At 31.9% G+C, this 8,298-nt stretch overlaps 1 pseudogene; it reads right to left on the bottom strand.

The window, feature by feature from the left end:
• Positions 1 to 1,895: 1,895 nt before the first annotated feature.
• On the bottom strand, positions 1,896 to 2,804 carry LOC132057528 (putative F-box protein At5g55150; annotated as a pseudogene).
• Positions 2,805 to 8,298: the final 5,494 nt, after the last annotated feature.

Here is an 8,298-nt window from a genome sequence, read left to right as displayed (position 1 = left end):
ATAGGTGTATACTGGTGCTTGAATTGACTTAGGGGGAAATAACATTAAATATTATTTTAATATAGGAAGCAATTATTATGCAATCATTGGAGGGACCAAATAGCATTAGATTGAAAGTGGGTTTTCAAAGTGCTGAATTTGTGCAATTCTCGTGCACTGTGTCAATGCCAAATTTTTATCTCAATTCTTTCTTTCTTTATATATTACGGTTATGACTATTTGGGGACTAGTGATACCTAATATCTAGAGGGGATCACATTGCAAGAATGAAGAATTGTAAAATTTGACTACAAAATTGATTTCAAAAGGGTCAAAGAAAAGTTTGCTTTTCTGCACATCACGTGCACAGTGCATTGTTTAGTGCAATTTTTTTTGTTGGTTTCTTTATTCTTACTTTCTTTCTTTCTATGCCTTCTATTCTTTAATATTAAATTTTCAATGCAATTGTCTTTGGCAATACCTGTGTTATCCTTTCATAAAGAAACTATATATTTACCTAAACTATGGTAAACTTCAAAAGACGATGTAAGAATGTTTGAATGTTTTTTTTTGGTTTTCTTGACATGTAAAATAATGTGAAGGAAAATAAAGTTTCAAGCAAGTTCCACTTTACAATCACTACATTTATTTTGAGACTACAACATGTATATATATTTACAAAATTGTTTATTAATGGTATTGAGATATAATTTCCATTTTTTAAAAGAATCATGGAATCAAGGTATAGAATGTTAAAATTTAGTTCTAACCTAAAATTATAGGATTAGTTTTCCTAGGCTATTGGAGTTTGTTTGAAGGAAATTTGGCACTTTCGGAGAGGTTGCATTCCGGTTATAAGGCAAGTGAGGCTTAAACTCTTAGTTTACTTGCTTTTCATAAAAAGCATATAATTGTGTTGTATGTATGCATTTAAACCATTTAGTTCGTGTGAGTGGGCAAGCATGATCTAAATTGGATAATTTTCAAGTTTCTAAAGTAATGACCGTATGAGTCCTTTAGCGTAATTTGCACGTGGATACTATTTATATAAATGTAAAGTTTAGAAGTGGTATTGATTGGATGTGTGTTACACTTATCATATCTTAGAGGGGCACACTTCCATAGGTCCCATTAATGTTCATTGAGAGATAGATGCTAGAATTTTAAGTGACTAGGGTAGATGGGGGTAAATAATGCCCTCGGAAGACGGGGTAAGACATAGACGAATACATACTATGTCCCCGTGAGCATAGATTGATTCGGTGTAGTGCATCTATTGCTGTCGGGTAAGATGGGGGTAAATAATGCCCTCGGAGAAAACGGGGTAGACATAGATAAATACGTACTATGTCCGTGACATAGATTTAGATTTAGAGTATTTCATGTCTTGCGTGTTTACTTGCTTCATGATTTCGACTTTGGCTTCGGTGTTTGTATATATTTAATATACTTGTCTTGTGTAATTGCTTTTATGCGTTATGCGGGAATTTCAAAGACTTGCCCCGGGGGTAAGGCGAGAGTGTCGATGATCTTTTGGTCTTTTAGACTCACGCTTGTTGATGTTGTATGTGTGCGAGTGTGGTTAACGGTGACCGGGTAACGGATACTTGATTCGTTCGGCTTCGTTCGGTCTAGTTCGGTCGAGGTGAGCCCCATTAGATCATGGCTGCCCTCTTCTTCTTTAGTTGACTTAGTAGTATTCGACTACGTCTCGTACCTTTATATTCGGACTAGTAGTTCCATGACTTAGACATTTTATGGGGTTTATGGGCCGACTCGGTATTTATATTTAGCGCTTTTCTTTATATTTGAGACTTTGCGTATTATTCATTTTATTCGTTAATTTTCGCATGATTAGCTTAGAGGGTTCGCCTTATGGGTAGAAGCTCGTCAGGTGCCCGGTCACGGCCTGAGTGTCAGATTTGGGTCGTGACAGTTTCAGTCAATTTTCCAGCAGCTAAATCGACCTCGAAAACTCCAAAACTTCTTGTCCCATAGGTTTCAATGTTGCCCTCCTCTGGTGTTAGCGGAATCATGTCGCTATCTTCTCTGATGGGCCTAAGTTTTACACCATATCGCACAACTACAAATAACGATCCCATTGATTCTAAGATATAGCACTCGTCTCCCTTGTGATGGGCTGGTAACATAGCTACTATTTGAGTGGGACCAGAACCAGTAACATCATAGACAAACACGCAGCCTCACCAGTTAACTGCATAAATTTTTCGTGTATAATACACCACATCACGATGTGTATGGGGAAAGTCTCTATCGTAGTAAATCCTGGTCCATCTCAAGTCTCCTGGCCTCCAAAAACTGATGAATTTCTGATCACCCTCAATGACCGTGAGAATGTAGTCCGATGTATGAGAAGGACTGGCTGATAAAACTGCCTTGTGAATAAAAGTCCATAGATGGCCGGTCTGGTGGAGGTCATATTCTTTGGTGGTATTTTGATGGGGCAGTTCAATCTGAACATCGGAGAAGGGATGTAACAGACTAATTTCATCCTCATCTTTTCCGATTGTGATAAGCCATCCCATAGATTCCACACATCGTTTTCCGCTGACTTTCGGGATACTCTTCTTAAAAACCATGCCATTGGAGAGGCTGAAGAATTTTCGATCATCTGTGTTATCCTCTTCCTCTTCAGGTAACATCAGCCAAGGAATTCTAGGCAGGTCGTGGTTGAAATTGTCCTTGGTGGCGGCACATCGCCAAGATTTGCAGACAGCCGCATAAGTTAGATAGTCCTCAATCAGATTTATACGTTTACATATTAGAACCAACAAATCATGCTGAAGCTCCGACCAAATCGACATCCTTGTGCTTATGATCTTTGGTCTTTAATTAAGGGAATCCTCTAATCTCATGCACAAACCCTAACAAACTGTATGTTATTACTCTCTGTTTCAATTTGTTTGAACCTATTTTCTTTTTAGTCCGTGTCAAAATGAATGACCTATTTCCTAATTTGGAAACAAATTCACTTTATGAATGATTTACAGCCATACAAATTTTCAAGACTTATTTTGAATCACAAGTTTTAAAAGTCTTCCCTCTTTCTTAAATGTAAAAAGATTCAAATGAAGTCCAAAAATATAAATTGAAATAGAGGAGTATTGGAGGACTTTTGTAGTCCTCACAATAATTTCCCAATTTTTAAAAACTTTTTAATTAATTACTTTTATGTCCTAATCTAATTTATTTAAGTCAATTTTTTTGTTTTTTATTTTTAAAATCTCTACTTTTAGCCTATCGAACGCAGGGACTTTTTGTAGTCCTCACAATAATTTTTAAATTTTTTTAAAACTTTTTAATTAATTACTTTTAGGTCCTAATCTTATTTATTTAAGTCAATTTTTTTGTTTTTTGTTTTTAAAGTTTCTTTTCATTTCTCGAACTCTCTACCTCATTTTTCACGTTCTTTGATTTTCGATTGGTGCTCGATATCGCATTTGAGCCCAATTAATCCGTATAATTCGCATCGCATCGCGCCTATTCGAGGAGCGCTTCCTCCAAAGATTTTTTTTTCATATCCATGTTCGAACCCCAATCACAGTTAAGAGAGGCAAGAGTAGACTCCATCCGTCGCACAAGTTAAATTATGTATTTGTCTTAAAAGTTCATTAACTATGTATAGATTATTTATTTAGAACTAAATAACCCGGAAAATTAGGATACATAAGTTATAATGTCAATTTCGGTTCCAAATTTGATTTGAATTAAATAATTTCATCAAAATGGAAGTTAAAATATTAAAGGAGTGAAATGAAAATTTTCTTTCATATAACTACCCATTTGTGGGGCTTCTGATGGATATATGGTGGTTGTTGTTGTTGTTGTACACTTGTCTAACGCAAATTATATTTTTTTAGTTAAAATATCTACTTTTATATCTTGAGTAAATCCGGGCGTCACATAAGTTATATATATAGGTGAGAGAGAGATCCCTCCCTATTATGGTTGGATTCGGAGGACAGAAGCCCACTTCATACCAGGAATCTAATTTTGCCGACAGCCTGACACCTTTCCCTATCCTATTGCTCTTTCCCAAAATAGTGTCTTTCTTGGTTAGCATCATTACTAAAATACGGAATTAATTCAAACTATTCATAGTTTCTTGAATATAAATTATTTTTTCCCCCATTGCGCATAGTAATAATTGTTCTTAAACTAAAAAAAATTAATTACATGGCACTGAACATAGAAACTTGATGTGTCAAATTTGTGATTTGAAAGAGAAGGCAAATAAAGAGAGTCAAAATTTATTTAAGAAAATAATATAATATAATATAATATAATACAATAAAATATTAAAAAATATAAACAAGGGAAAATTAATTCAAAAAAAATCTTATTAATATTCGTATATAATAAGTAAAAGATGAACATGACAATTAAAATATTGAGGAAAACAATTTTCGTTATTTCTTTAAACAAAAGACTTTTAGACTTATAATTTAAACATATTCTTTTGTCACTTCTAGGGTATTCAAGAAAACTCGAAAAGTCGAACCATACGAAAACTAAAATCAAAATGATATTTCTTAGATTTGATTTAAAGTTAAAAAAAAAATGGATAATGTTTAGTTTGATCTAACGTTGAGAACACAATTGAACCAAATTGTCTATATGCATATATCAACTTATAAAGATTAATATTCAAAAATCCCAACTTTAGCAGGTCTCACTTCGCACGGTTCATAAATTTAATTGATATAAAATAAATAAAACTTTATATTATAAAAATAAAAAACTAAATATATAAGACATACAATATGAAAAAATTCAAACTAACATATAAGAAAAAATACATACTAAAACAAGACATCAAAATAAAAGTATCACGTATATACCATTTTCTACATATTTTTCATTTGTTGAAAGTTTAGGCATGATTATTGTTTTCAACGTGGGTTCCTTGTGTAGTGCATACTTCCCGGTTAGTGCTTTTAATGGAAGGTTCTTCTAGGGAAAAAAAAAAAAAAAAAAAACTAACCAGGTCAAAGTAGCCTAAGTTTATATCACATGCCTAGGGTTTGACCTATTAGATGAGTGCCCAAAATTAGTTTGACTCAAGATTGAGTGGTCAAATTTTGAGCTAAATAGGTTAAAAATAGACCAATTTAAAATTTGAGGTTAACAGGTTAAAAAGATATCAACGTTTCAAGTTGGCTCGCGATCAAATATTAGAAGGTAGCTCAATATACTTAATATATTTTTCAATTCTCTAATGAAAAATAGAACTAGACAAAAAATAGAGAAAGAAATACTGCTCATTATATGTAGCAAGAAGTTGCTTTAGGAGTAGTTTTGAGCGGGTTAAATCGAATTATGACTCACAAATTCAAAATGGATTGAACGCAATTCATAATCCAATTTGACGTTTACAAATCTTAACTCGACCATCATTTCCTGTCCCTACAGAATTTTAATATTAATTCGACGGTGGTTTTATATTCTTGCCTGATTTCACCTTTGAGATGAAGCAATGAACACAGCGCCCCCCCCCCCCCCGCGCCTCCCCGGCCCCAACTTTTTTTTTTTTTGGTGTCATCAATATATATTTTAAAACTACTATTGTGGTGACAAATCTCAAAATCAAAAGCTTATATATATCTAAATTAATTAAGCCAACTAAATGATTTAAAGTTGAGATACACGTGTGGCATACCTAGGATTTCCATTAAGGGTGTTCAAACTTCAAAAAGATAAATAAATAACACAATTCGATGAATAGGTGTTCCGGAAAATTTAAGTCAAACTACATTATATTTAGCTAAATTTGAAAACACTTCTTATAATGCTAACAAATATACAAATAAAAAAAAAAACATAAGAATCGACAAAAGAAATTCTTCTAATGAAAGCATAATTTGAATTATTATTCAAAGCGTTTGAGGAGGTGTTATCACCGATAAAAAGGACATTACAAAATCACCTAAAAATCTCATTTAGTTTTAGGAAAATTTAGTTTGCAAACAAATGCTTTAGTATTTAAGAAAAATATTTCTCTACTGAAATTTCAAACTGGATTGCAAAGTTTCTAATTAGAAAAATAATTACATAACCTAAAATTAATAAAAATGAAAAAGGAGCAACGTCACAGTGCAATTGTCACCAGAATATTCACGGAAAATGAAAAAAGGTGTCTATGCTCTGCACCTGATTTCGTAAAGCCTATAAATCGATATTTAACACAAAAATAATAAATTAATTTTCCTCTTTAGATAACAAAAAGTTATTTTCTTATCTAAATTTTACAGGAATACAAAAACCCCTTAACGAGAACAATATCATATGAGAGAATCAATTTATTTAGGAAAATGAAAAATATAAAGGAGAAGAATAAATTTCAAATGATAAAATTATTAATAAATTAAAGTAAGATTATTTGATCTGAAATTGAATTTGTTGGGTCGAAATTGGGCCTTAGGATGCAGTCCAAGGCTAAAGCAGGCCAGCCAACTGTTTCTGGTCCTAATTGATCATGAAAAGGGAAAATGACCTAATAATACTATTTAAGACTCTATATTACAAAATATAAGAATATTTTTTCTTATTTATAAAATATACCAACAAAATTACAAAGTATACTAGATTTGGGCTTAATGGGAATTCCACAATTTTTGGGTTTTTTTAGGAAGAGCATCTGATTTTAAATGTGGGCTTAATTTTAGGATAGTTATCAATCAATTTCTTCTTCTTTTCAAAAAGATTTCTCTCTCTCTCTCTTTCCCTATAGTCACCATTTCCAGATTTAAAATTCATTTTCTCTCCTAGTATGATACGATTTTAGCTTCATCGACGAACAATTCTCCACCAATTTTAACGTTTTTTGCCTAATAGCAATTCTCTGTATTTTCAACTCACGATTTTCAAACCAATCTTTCACCATTGTTACTGTTCATCATTATTTTTGTATATTAACACTGTTTTCCTGTCCTACATTGTTAGACTTTAATTGTGCTTCAAATTTTATTTGCGGGAAATAATGGGGAGCGATGATATGTTTAATGCAAAAAAGAAAAAAAAAATTCTTTAATGCAACATGTAAAAAAGTTGAGATGTGTGTATGAAATGTGTATAAATTATTTATACATTAATAATAGAAAGATTTTGATTACGGACCTGTGTATTAATTGTATATAATAATTGGTTAGTATCGTTTTGACATATGTGTGATCATTATGTGTTTGAAATATGTATAAATTCTATAAAATGTAGTTTTTAAGAATGTTGAAAACTAATATATGTATGAAATGTGTATGGAATCTTCTATATATTACTTTTTAGATATATGCGGCACAGTGTGTATGAAATGCGAATAAATTCGATATGAATTGGTCGTAAAAATGTTGAAAACTAATATGTGTATGAAATCTAGTTTGTATCAGTTAAAAAATTTGTTACGCATATATACTTTCTCATAATCTATACATAGTTTGATCGAATTTTATACAATTTATATGTACTTTATCATAATCAAAATATACAAACAACTTTTATATATATTTTATACATAATTTATACATATGTATACACACAAAAATTTATTATACATATTTTCTCAAAATTTGTACATACTTTGTCAGATTTTATACAATTTATATGTACTTTATCATAATCAAAATATACATACAATTTTTATATATATTTCATATATAACGGATTTATACAGTTATACATATTGTGTACAATATATATATATATATTCTTGTGTATGAACTTTGTATATTCTCCCCCCCCCACCCCCGCTACCCCCCGCTCCCCCTTCCGAAACTTCAGTTGACCTGAGTATGGGGAGAGCATCTTCATTGAGTTTTCTTGGGGGATTTTGGGAATTCACTTGTGTATGCACAGTGACAGAGAAGAATTAATAGGGAGTTAGATACAAAAACAGAGCACCGGAATACCACCTGAAACACCCAAAAATAGGGTTGAAACACCACAACTATAACAACACCTATGTTTTGTCCTCTTCTCACCTCTGAAGACGTCCCTAGATCCAAAACTCCATCACCAGTGATCCGAAAAATTAATTTTTCTACAAGCACATAGACGAAGAAGCATCATCAATAGAATATAAAATAGGTTTTCATACTGAGTAATTGATTGTTTGTGAATTTTGAATTAGAGAATTACCGATTAGAATGTACTTTTTTAGTAAAAATTGGAGAAAATTAGGGAGCAATATTTCTTAATTTTGAATGAGAGAGAAAAGTGGATGAAATAAGGGAGCAAAATATGGAGAAAATCAGGGAATAATATCTCTTAATTTTGAATGGGGAGAGAAAAGTGGATCAAATAAGG

This window comes from Lycium ferocissimum, chromosome 5 (assembly GCF_029784015.1).
Source record: "Lycium ferocissimum isolate CSIRO_LF1 chromosome 5, AGI_CSIRO_Lferr_CH_V1, whole genome shotgun sequence".
Lineage (NCBI taxonomy): Eukaryota > Viridiplantae > Streptophyta > Magnoliopsida > Solanales > Solanaceae > Lycium > Lycium ferocissimum.
The sequence above is the reverse complement of the archived record's forward strand: the minus strand, read 5'-3'. Positions and strand labels throughout refer to the sequence as shown.